This window comes from Mustela lutreola, chromosome 18, assembly GCF_030435805.1.
Source record: "Mustela lutreola isolate mMusLut2 chromosome 18, mMusLut2.pri, whole genome shotgun sequence".
Taxonomy (NCBI): Eukaryota; Metazoa; Chordata; class Mammalia; order Carnivora; family Mustelidae; genus Mustela; species Mustela lutreola.
In genome coordinates, this window is record NC_081307.1 from 16278221 (window position 1) to 16291148 (window position 12928).

The window sequence follows — 12928 nt, forward strand, 5'->3', positions numbered from 1 at the left end:
GGCCCACAAGGAGGCTTTCTGCAAGGGAAGTTCTGCAGGGAAGTTCTGTTTGGCAGAACTTTATCCTGGCCCACAAGGAGGCTTTCTGCAAGGGAAGTTCTGCAGGCAGCCGGAGGTGAGAACATAATGTAGGCACCGAGGGAGAGCAGCAGTGACAGTCAATTCCTACCCTGGGCTTTACTTCTAGGCGGTGTTTCTATTCCACAAACTCCTGGCAATTAGGAGTCCAGCAAATCCATCATAAAGTTTTAGGGACGATGTAGGAACATGCAGTACTCCGTACATTCCATTGCTATCCTTTAGGCTGAATCTCCTCTGAGTTAATTAAATTCAAATAAGTATCTTTCCATTCCCTGGGACTTGGAAGGAGGAGTCCAATGCACTTGAGAAGTCACAAAACAGCCATTAGATGTTAATAACTAAGAACTGTTCCAACCTCTGCTGGTTTCAAATGAGAGGACCAGAAGCATAAAGCTCCATAGGGCATTACTAACTTCCTGAGGCACTCAGCTGCTGAAAATGAATTCCTCAAATAATAGTTTCCTTTTCCAAAATTTAGCTGGATCAGATATTTTTAGTTTAAAGGTCTTAATGAGACTTTGCAGGAACACGCACAGCAAGAGGGATTCCTGCACAATAAATCACTGGAGGTGTGCCACCTTACTGCTGGCAATTTGAATAAGTAACTTTGTTGATTTACAACAGATGTTTTTTCACTTAGCTGTCGCCCACCAAAGCCCACATTCGGCAGTAAAGTTCACGAGGCTCAGAACCATTTCTGTCTTACTCACTGCTGTCATAAATAGAACCTATCAGTGCCCAGCAGAGATTAGATGCTCAACAAAAATTTTTGACTGTACAAATGAAAGTCTTGTCTAAATACAGTACAAGAGTGTGTAGGGGGCTCAATTGGTTAAGTGGCTGACTTTCAGATTTGGCTCAGGTCATGATCTCAGGGTCATGGATCAAGCCCCAGGTCAGGCTTCTAGTGTGGAGTCTGCTGGAGATTCTCTCCCTATGCCTCTCCCTCCCTCTCTTCTTCTCCACCCTACCCCTGCACACGCAGGCACACCTGCTCTCTCTCTCTCTCTCTCTCTCTCTCAAATAAAGAAAATATTTAAAATAAATAAATACAGTGTAATATTCTCTGGTCAATTCGATCAAAGAGCAAGTGATACCTAGTTTTGATCTTCAGATCCAAGGAGTAGAAATAACCTATTTTGAAGTAAAAATGCTTTTGCTTCTTCCCCATTCTTTGATGGGGCTAGAAAGAATAGACTAAAAGCCTGGGGAAAGGCATAGCTCTGAAGGTTTTATGCATAAAATATTGCTTCTTGATGATAGATTGCTTTCGATACATAGGATAGTTTCACATACATTTCTCAATTTTTATTTATATTACATCTATCTATTTTCAGCTCCCAGTTCCATGCTTGTAAGTTCAAGCTTAACACATTTACACTGAATGAATATTTATTTTGGTTAAATTGATTAAAAATACTCTATTCCATTGGGTATTTGCTCAAAATTTACTTCTAGCTGTACAGATGTGTCTTTTCTGAGTCATCTTGTCCTTACCTTTAGCCCTGTTCCCAAATGGAAGTTTTCTTGAAAAGAAGACAAGATGAACATAATGCAAAATCAATAGATGTGATGTTTGGCAGTTTCCCCATCTCTAAAATGATAGTTACAATAGCACCTAATTCGTAAGGTAATTTTATGGCCTGAATGATTTCATATATCTAAAATATGCAGAACATCCCCCTACAGCACTTAAACTTCTACCAAATGTTATGTATTATTATATTTGTTGTAGCTGCTGTTATGGGTTACAGCATCAAGTACTCATCCCTCTGAAGAGCACAGGTGGTTAAAAAGAAATCAGTCTAAACTAACAAATTATTGGAGAAAATTAAACCAGTACTTGGTCTAATTTTTGTTTGGTTGGGTTTTTCCTATGATATATAAGACACTTTTTCAGAGAATTTCTGAAGGCCATTCTTACCCAAAGCAAGAAATGGCCTCTGACATGGAATGCTGCAATTTCTTATTGCAGAAATGCCATGGCAGGTTGTTCAAGGCAGACTTCAAGATCCTATGGTGCATTATGTCCCCATCTGTGAAGATGGACATGCTTAGCCTCTATCCAAGCCCGTTCGCTTCTTTGCTTTGCTTCTATGGCTTTTCCTCTCCCATTCATGCTCTCCTTCTCTCCATCCTCCTTTTCTTCTAGTCTTAGTTCTGTCCCACGGTCAAACACTTTTTCTTCTCTGGTGAGGTACAACCGTGAAGGTGGTGTAAGCTCTCTTGATGGGCAAACATCCATAGTTATTTATTTTGTGGCCCTTGATGGGTTCTTTGAATGATTAACTGACAATGCACACAAGAAGAGGGTTCTCCACATAGCAGTGGTTCTCCAAATGGCATTAGGGGTCTGTCAGAGGTCTAGGGATTCTCTGCAAGACTCTTTCATTTTGTGCTTTAGTTTTGAGAAAACAGTTTGAAAATTCAGACAAGCATTTTCTCAGTCATCTGGATGACCACCTAATGCTTGGGTATTGGTGTAAAATTTCAGTACCCACAATAGGTATTATTGTATATTATCTCTGTATTACTAATAATCACCAAAAATATCAAAATTCATTTATAATAAATTTTCCCAACTGCTATCAGCAGAACCCTTGAGGTCATCTTGGGATCCTGCAAATTCTTAAGTTTGAGAAACAAAACAAAACGAAATTATAAGACTGAAGAGAAGCAGAATCAATTTATTTATTTATTTATTTATTTATTTATTTATTTATTTTAAATTAGAATCTAATCAGAGCCTGGTAATTGAGTATTTATGTTGTACCAGGTACTATTTTAAGTATCTTATAAATATCAGCAACTTTTTTTTTTAATTTTATTTATTTATCTGACAGACAGAGATCACAAGTAGGCAGAGAGGCAGAGAGAAAGGAGGAAGCAGGCTCCCTGCTGAGCAGAGAGCCCAATGTGGGGCTCGATCCCAGGACCCTGGGATCATGACCTGAGCTGAAGGCAGAGGCTTTAACCCACCGAGCCACCCAGGCGCCCCAAGCAGAATCAATTTAAATAAAAACTAAAGTGAATACATGTCGGGATGCCTGGGTGGCTCAGTCATTAAGCATCTGCCTTGGGCTTAGGTCATGATCCCAGGGTCCTGGGATAGAGCCCCACATAGGGCTCCTTGCTCAGCAGGAAGCCCGCTTCTTCCTCTTCCACTCCCCCTGTTTGTGTTCCTTCTCTCTGTGTCTCTCTCTGTCAAATAAGTAAAATCTTTAAATAAATAAATAAATAAAAATAAAGTGAATACATGTTTCCCAATGAAAGGCAGAAATTAGATACACAGAACTCTTGAGGGTGAAATTTATGGCAAGTCTTCATCTTTATCAACAAATACAGAGTGAGTGCTAATTATGTACTAGAAAATGTTAACTTTTCTCACTACAGAGACAAATAAAGCTCGGCCACTGCCCTGAAAGGTTTGGACAACTGAAAGTAAGATAGTCACTTACCCAGGAGGGCCTATACTATAAGTTACGGAGTGGAGGCATTTTTTAAAAGTGCACTGGGACAGAAAGAAGGTAACACAAACTTCTGCTTTAAAAAAAGTTGGAAAAAGACTTAGATAGAAGATGGCATTTGAGTTGGGCCTTGAGGGCTATATGGACATTTATGAGGCAGAGAAGAGAGTGAGGTGGGATGAGAAAGATATTAGCATGGCCAGAGTTTCACTTTCATGAACAAAGGTTAAGGACTACAGTGGAAAACCTACATTGGGATTAGATTTTGAAAGATCTCCCATGCCCTGTTAAGCAGGTTGATCTTTCCTTTGTTGTCCATAGAAAGCAGACAGAAGTGTTAAAGGAGGCTGAGACAGGATAAATATTTCTCCAGGAAGTAGTAGTCTATCAATAGTATGGAAGATGAGTTAGAAAGGAGGAGAAACTGGTCAGAAGGTTGTGAAAATGATCCAAACAGTGGCAAAACCAATGAAAATCTTTGATTCAGGTTTTATGACAAAAGAGTTGGAACAGACAAAAATGGAAGAGTAACTGTATGTGGGAAAAAAATCAAAGAGGATGCTGCAGATTCTAGGCACAGCCTGGGTAGATCTTGATGGGGGTGGGGTGAGGGGTGGTTGCAAAGAGACAGGAGAGTCAACAAAGAAAATTGTACTTAGCCGCTAGCATGAGAAGGTGGGGAGGAAATGATCAGGTTTATTTTGGAAATACTGAATCTGAATTGCTTTGATTCATTGTGAAAGATCTTACCTACCCCTTCAGCTATGATCCTCTCCTCACATCTCATTCACTCTTGTCAACCTACCTTAATAAAACTGCCAGTTATTATAGTAGCAAAAGTGTTTATTCGGGAATAGTGGAGAATTGCAATTCAGATTACGCAAGTTAAGGCAAAACATAGGCAAATCCAGAGACTAAAGGAGAAGAACACTCTTTTATGCAGAAATGTTGGAGAGTAAGGGTTTGAGAGGGGCTGCTGTAAACAAAAAAAGAGTAAAGTGGGAGTTTAAAGTGCGGTGGCTTCTCATTGGCTGAGCCTTGACAGTCTCTCATTGGCTGGACTGTTAACAGGGGCGGAGAAAAGCTACTTTCCCCCTGCTAGGGCAGGGAAAGTACAGGTTGGTTCTGCCTCAGGCTGCAAGGAGTGGTATCAGGGGAGCGCCACCTTCTGGCCTTCCATTTCCATTTAAAACTAGGTTTCCTTTTTTCAGTTTCACTCTTTAATTTCAAGCCCCACAAATCTCCAGATAAATGGCTTTCTCAAAGACCACTGAAATATTCCAATCACTAAAACCCATGTTCTCTTTTCAGGCCTCAATTCACTTGCTCTTTTGTAAAAGTTGAATATAAGTATAGATCCATAGGTAAGATCCAACATGATTTCTAGACATCCTGACTAAAGCTACTTAGAGGATGAAACTAAAATATAAAAGACAACAAATTATTCTCCAAATGGGGACACCTTTGAAAGTGGAAGGGTCAGTGTTAACAATTATGTTGGGGCATAATTATGTTGGGGCAATCCTGGACAAACCAGAACTTTTAGTCTCCAGAGAGTTAGGAATGTGCCAGGTCTGGAATTTATCCTCCCAAAAGGCAAGTATATGCTGAGAAATAGTAGGGCACCCACAGTTTATCTTGAATAATAGTGGAATAAAGAGCCTCCTATTTCCATGACAGTAAAATTTTCCCATTCTCCATCAGCACTGGGGCAGGGTTTGGGAGCAGGCTTCCCTGGAAAGATCAGAACAATAGATGGAGGTAGGGGGGCAACATGATTTCTAGACATCCTGACTAAAGCTACTTAGAGGATGAAACTAAAATATAAAAGACAACTCCCGATTTTGCCATCACAAAAAGATTGATCATCTGAAAGAAAAGATTGGTCATATGAAAGCAAATCATGTGTCCTGCTTTCATAAATTTCCAAAATGGGCATACGTGTGGGAGTTCCAAAGGGTTAGAGAAGACACTGTGGACTCAGATTATTTCACTTTTTAAAAAAGAATGATACAGGGACACATGTTTTTGTGGCTCAGTAGGTTATGTGGATGCCTTCAGCTCAGGTCATGATCCCAGAATCCTGGGATCATGTCCCACATAGGGCTCTTTGATCATCGGGGAATCTGCTTCTCTCTCTACCTGTTTCTCCCTTGCTTGCGTGCACTATCTCTCTCTCTTACAAATAAATAAAATAAAATCTTTAAAAATAAATTAAAAAGCATGATGCAACTAAATGAGAGAAAACAAACAACAAGGAGACTGTAATGTTAGACATTTCTTGATTTTTGAGACCAAGTGGTGGTTTCAGTTCAGTGCTTGACTGAACTCATGCATATTTTTCTTTCTTATTTTAACAATGTCTCCCTGTGGGGAAGATAAATATCTGTCTAAGAACTTTATTTCTAATCAAAATACTGTATCTTCAGCTTTTAAAAATAGATGTATATACGCAACGTAAGGATCAAAAACATCATTGTTGGATTTATACTACAATATGGTTACCCTAATCCTTTTCCTTTTTCCTAAAGTTTGACCATCATGATGTTTGCCATGCCTTTCCAATTTTTAGTTTTTAAAGATCAGACTTCTGCTGAGAATACTGATGTTTTAAAAGTATTTCTAAGGGCACCTGGGTGGCTCAGTAGGTTAAAGCCTCTGCTTTTGAGTCAGGTCATGATCCCAGGGTCCTGGGATCGAGCCCCGCATCGGGCTCTCTGCTCAGCAGGGAGCCTGCTTTCTCCTCTCTCTCTGACTGCGTCTCTGCTACTTGTGATCTCTGTCTGTCAAATAAATAAATAAAATCTTAAAAAGAAAAAAAAAAAAAAAAGCATTTCTAAAGTATAGACCATTTGAAGAAGGGTTTTTCCAGGACTTGGAGCCACTTTATTACCATTAAGAAAAAAAAAAAGAAAGGAACATAAACTTGAGATTTTGAAAAGTACATTTTGCTAAAATAGTGATAATACTTCCATATGTTGTATTTGTGCTGTTGATTTGTGACAGAGAAGTATTTTCTTAAGAAGTAATAGTGATTTATATGTAATTGTTTTTCTACAACTAAAAAGCCAAAAATTATTATTATTTATTTTAAAGATTTTATTTACTTATTTGACAGACAGAGATCATAAGTAGACAGAGAAAGAGGAGGAAGCAAGCTCCCTGCTGAGCAGAGAGCCCGATGTAGGGCTCGATCCCAGGACCTTGGGATCAGGACCTGAGCCAAAGGCAGAGACTTAACCCACTGAGCCACCCAGGTGTCCCGAGCCAAAAATTATTTTTTTCTACTTTAGCAATTGATAGAATGTTAAAGCCAAAGTCCTTTCTTGAAATAATCTGTTCAGTCACCTCACACCTACCGTAATTTATACACCTACCTGTAATTTATAATTCTGTATGACTATCATTTAGCTTTCAAAAAATACCATTAATATATTCTGGACTACAAAGTTGTTATTTTTCTATTCAATGAAAGAAATAAGAAAATTAGGCATATCAAGTAAGGTCCTAAAGCAGAGTGAGAGAACAGAGGAAACTCTTTGAGTAGAATATTTGTAAGTACTTCTGTTGGACTGAACTTTATAATGGTCAGAGAGAGAAAAATGCAGAGCTCTATTAAGAATTGAGCTTAAATATATGTTATAAATCTCCTAGGCTGGTTGTTTCCCAATCTTAATTACTGAAGTAGAGCATATGAAAGGTCTAAGCCCTTAATTAGAGTAAGTGATATGGTATTCAGGTGTCAGGAATAAAAATCTGATTGTAATTTTTTTTAAAAAAGTAGATAAAGGATTATGACTTAGGGACATGCTTGACCAGTTAGGATGTTATGGGTTTTGTGTTTGCTTTGTTTTTGTGGTTGCTCTTCTGAATTCTCTAGTTTTGTTCTGAAATGAAAGGAAGCAGAAAAATGCAATAAGCAGGAAGAGGGGGGAGGGGCAGGTGTTGGTCCTTTTGCTGAAAAGGGGTAAATACAATATTCCAGAGCTCAGTAGGACTATCAGATGGGCAAATCAAAATCATCTTTCACGTAAGTCTCACAAGACCATGAGATATCATTAAACTGCTGTGAAACCTCACTTATTGGCAGTAGGAAAATTCATGGGCACTCAAGAAGTTTTATTACATCCCAAGTCTCCGGAACTGTTGATGCCTGAAGAGTGAGAAAAAAAAATGGTTTTCTTTCATTTTTAAGGAATATTAGGGTTGGATGAAATAATGAAAGAAATCATTTCACGTTCACTTCAAGAGATGCAATTAACTTAGATATAGATATTGTTTAACTTATCTTATGTTCTGTCCATTTGTTTAGAGCAAATAATTTAAGATTAACATTTTATATTTACTATTTTAGTAAATCATGGTATTTTATAGAAAAAGCTTAATTGAATGTAATACAAGATAAAGGCTCTCGTATCTAGCAATTCTAGCCATGGATATGTGGTTGTTGGAACCATAGAGTCATAATCCAAGGTTTATACTTGTTGGATATATTGTAGCTATAAAGTCAGGAGAGGAAAAAATGAGCTTCCATAAATTGAAATCTGGAAATCCAAATTCAAAACTGATGAAGACAATCAAAGAGGTAAAGAAAACATAATGTAAGAAATAAAACTCTCATTTCTTTATATCTTGTGTTTTTCAGTGACTTTCTGAAACTTCCAAGTTGGTTTCTTATAGAAATAAAATTTTGAAGGTTGGCTATTAGTCAACAAATATTTTTTGTGCCTTTCCTATGCACAAGTAAAGCAAGTTTTCCTCAGCTACTATTTCCCACCCTCAGTGCTTCTTCCTTGTCTCCTTTACCACTGTGGATCTCCAGTCCTGAGATCTCTTTAAAACTTCCTACATCTATAAGCACAAATATTTCAAATAAGTGCATGAGTAATTTTCTTAGTTTCTTCTAATGCCTGAGGCAATTTCTGTACAAGAAAACACAAAGCATCTCATGAATTCAGTTAGTATTTGAATCTGGCCATGGATTTGACCGCAGTGCCAAGAGGGTCACCTTACACTCAAGGCATTCACTCAGGTGATGGTGGTCTCCCTGAGGCTTGGTATGCCTCTAGTCATGGAAGCCCTTGGACTCTGAATGTGCTAGATGAAAATGTGCTGTATCTTTGGAGTCCCCCATTCACTGAAAGCACTTAATATAAATATCCGATACCCTCTACACCACAAAGATAAGCTCATGTGCACCTCAGTTCCATTTGCTTTGTTAATTTTTTATTTTTATTTTTCTCCCCAGTAGTCTTAACCTGCCTGTAAATTCCATGAACACTAAGTTAGAGAACAGTCAGAACTAGACCTTCAGATCCAGTCTTTCCCTTTTAGAACAGTGATGTTATTTTAAACTATATTTTTGTTTGCCATAACCTCACATCCCTTAGGATGCATTAGTCCACAGACCTGCATGTAGACTTCTGTGCAGGGGGGGCCTTGAGACCAGTATGACTTGTGACCATGATTCTTCACAAGATACTGCAGTGTTTTATGTGCAGGGGAAGAAACACACTTTACGAGGTATGAGCCATGTCCTTGGAGAACGTTCCATCTACTAGAGAAGATAAGACACATAGCGCTGATTATAGTACAGATTGAAAGTCACGTCTGCCGCACAAGCGGCTGTGAGAAGAACTGACGCAGATATAAACTAGAAAATGTCATGCCCACTGGGTGTGGACATGGTGGTCAATTTCAGGCTGCAAAAGGAAGAAAGCCTTAGTCTGATCTAGATGCAGGGTTCTGAGCTGGTGGTTTTGATGCTGAGAACTTCTACCCAGTTCTCTCTCTTTTTCCCCTTATTTTCTCTTTCCTACCAAGGATCAGAACACCAGAGTTGTACTGGACTCCATTTTGGTAACCGGAGCAGGTCCTTTGCCCTCAAGACAAGCTTAAAGTCCTCCATCCTTTCTCTTTCCATTACTGAGCACTCAGGCTGTGAGTTGACTTTCATTTCCTGCCCTTCTTATGTGTAAGAGTTAGGTCTTTGTCCATGGTGTGAGGGAAGGTCCAACTCTCTTCCCAACTGCATTGTCCTTCCTTGCATTCACCTGAGCTGGGACCCCTTCAGGGAAGCCCACCCACCACAGTGCCCACACGCCTGTGTTTACAGACTCCTTGCTGAACAGGGAGTCTGGCCTACCTACACCAAGGTCAGCCAACCACAGCCCCCCAGGCTAGAAGAACTGCTTTCTGTGGGAAGGAATAGGAAGCTTCATTTAAATAAATATATGAATAATAAAAATAAGAACTTTGGGTTAGTTTTGAATCTGTAAGTGAATTTTGAGTCCCACATTTCAGAAAAAAAGACTTCTTGAGTTTTGACCTTTTTAAGCTCAGTTGTTTGTTAAACTCACCGTGAGAGGGAAAGCGTAAAATCAGAAATGCATAAATAAAAGAATCTTCTGAGAAGACTGCTATTCAAGATGTGATTATTTGTGGGAAAAAAATGTGCCATTAAAGATAAAAAAGTAATTCTTGGGGCGCCTGGGTGGCTCAGTGGGTTAAGCCTCTGCCTTCGGCTCAGGTCATGATCTCAGGGTCCTAGGATCGAGTCCCGCATCTGGCTCTCTGCTCAGCAGGGAGCCTGCTTCCCCGGCTCTGCCTAACTCTCTGCCTACTTGTGATCTTTCTCTGTCAAATAAATAAATAAAATCTTTAAAAAAAAAAAAAAAGTAATTCCACACAGGAATTATAACTAAATTCAAAAGAGCATAAACTTTTCGCAGCCTGTAGAGGGACTTTCTACGTTAATATTAGTGAACTCACAGCAGATGAATTAAGCTCTTTAAAATTACAAAAGCTGATTTTCTCTTCTTATAACTCAGTGAATTTTACAAAGAACAAGTGTCTCAGGTAACAAGTGCTTTACAGGATGTGTCTCGGTTTACAGAGTTTTTGTAAACTTCTAGTATTGGAGAAGAGCTTCCTATTTTTATAAATATGAATTCTGTTTTAAATTCAAGTTTATTAAGTTCTGCTTCAGCTATAAGCTATTCTCAATAATTTAAAAGAATTATTCCTATTGGCCTCAGAAAATAATGTCTTTCCCATCAGAAACTGTAAGTAGACTTTAAAAACTTAAAATCATAAAAATATCCATCCTCCCCAAATGTATCTACAGATTCAGTACAATGCCAATTAAAAGCCCAAAATATTTTTTCACATATTTTGACAAGTTGATTCTAAGATTTAAACAGTAAAAGGCCAAGCAAGTGGGGGCTTACTGCCAGACATATCTCGAAACTTATTGCAATGCAAAGGTAATTAAGATAGCACATCATTTGTCTGGAGACAGACAAATTGGCCAAGGAAGCCAAACAGAAACTCCAGGTACAAAACCCACATATACAAATCTGATAATTAATGAAACGGGGCTTAAAGCTCAAGGGTAAAAGGAGGAACTGTCTATAAACAGCACTAGCATGTTTAGTTTTAGATACAAAATCATGAAGATTGCATTTCAACTTCACATCCTCTACATGTATGACCTAAGGTAAGTGACAGAATTAAATATTCCAGGCAATATGACAAACTTTTAAAAGACCGTATAAGAAATATCTTAATTACTTCAAGATAGAGCATTTTTTAAAAAGCATGAAAGAACTAACCATAAAAGAAAGATTGATAATTTCACTACACGAAAATAAAGGACTCCTGATCATCAAAAGAACTCATTAAAAAGAGAGGCAGAAGACATGAACCTTCTCCAAAGCAGACATACAAATGGCTAACAGACACATGAAAAAAATGTTCAACATCATTAGCCATCGAGGAAATTCAAATCAAAACCACATTGAGATACCACCTTACACCAGTTAGAATGGCCAAAATTAACAAGGCAGGAAACAACAAATGCTGGCAAGGATGTGGAGAAAAGGGAACCCTCCTACACTGTTGATGGGAATGCAAGCTGGTACATACTTTGGAAAAGTGTGGAGGTTCCTCAAAAAGTTAAAAAAATAGCTACCCTATGACCCAGCAATTGCACTACTGGGTATTTATCCCAAATATAAAGATGAAATGAAAAGAAGGGGCACATGCACCCCAATGTTCATAGCAGCAAGGTCCACAACAGCCAAATTCTGGAAAGAGCTGAGATGCCCTTCAACAGATCAATGGATAAAGAAGATGGGATTCATATATACAAGGGAATATTATTCAGTCATCAGAAAGGATGAATACCCACAATTTGCATTGACATGGATGGAACTGGAGGGTATGATGCTGAGTGAAATAAGTTAAGCAGAGAGAGTCAATTTTCCTATGGTTTCACTCATATGTGGAACATAAGGAATAGCTCGGAGGACCACAGGGGAAGGGAGGGAAAAATGAATGGGAAGAAATCAGAGAGGGAGATTAACCATGAGAGATCATGGACTCTGGGGATGAAACTGAGGGTTACAGAAGGGAGCAGGGTGGGGAGATGGGGTAGCTGGGTGATGGGTATTAAGGAGGGCACATGCTGTGCTGAGCAGTGGGTGTTATATGGAACTAATGAATCATGAAACACTACATCAACAACTAACGATGCACTGTATGGTGACTAACATAACAACAACAACAAAAAAACCCAAACCCATTAAAAAAAAAAAAAAAAGTGAGAGACAAGGGGTCCCTGGGTGGCACAGTCCGCTGAGCTCCAGACTCCTAGTTTTGGCTCAGGTGGTGATCTCACTGTCTTGGGATCAAGACCCACGTTGGGCTCTGGGCTCAGTGGGGGGGGTCTGCTAGAGATTGTCTGTCTCTCTCCCTCTGCCCGTCCCCCCACTTGCGCATGCTCTCTCTCTCTCTCTCTCTCTCGCTCTCGCTCTCAAATTAATTAAATAAATAAGTAAAATCTTTAAAATAATAACAATAATAATAAAGTGAGTGGACGAGTAGGAAGAACATATTTGCAGAACAAAGTTGTACCAGCAAAGGTTTTGTGGGAAGAGCGTGTAAAGAACTCCTACAAATAAAGTGAAAAAGCAAGAAATTACACAGCAACTGGCAAAAGACATGCATAGGAGTTTCCCAGATAAGGAGGCACAACTGATGCCTCACCTATGAAAACATGCCCCCCTCCACGGCAGTCAGAGGAGTGCGAACTGGAACTACAGTGAGACAGTATTTCACTTCTGCCTGAGGGGGTGTGCCTTACTAAATACGAGGCTGGGGAGCCCATTCAACTTTTGGTGCCTTAGTTTTTCCATTCCGAAGATGAGACTTTTCTTTACCCATGTTTGCCACAGTCGGGTCTGTTATTCCACATTCTTTTAAACCCGAATACCTTACCTGTTTCGTTACATTCGTTCTTCTCGCCCTTGTATCAGTTTCTAATGGATTTAGCAGGAAGCAGACATTTCTGTTCGGCGTGTACAAACCTGTGAAAACAT

General features: G+C 39.1%; 1 long non-coding RNA gene across 1 annotated transcript in view; it reads right to left on the bottom strand.

Moving 5' to 3' along the window:
• The window catches only part of LOC131820381 (uncharacterized), a 242762-nt gene that overhangs the window by 34064 nt on the left and 195770 nt on the right, over positions 1 to 12928 (bottom strand). Inside the window, exon 5 of the long non-coding RNA XR_009349615.1 lies at positions 12828 to 12916. This is a non-coding gene — a long non-coding RNA (uncharacterized LOC131820381). The remainder of the gene's footprint in view (positions 1 to 12827; positions 12917 to 12928) is intronic.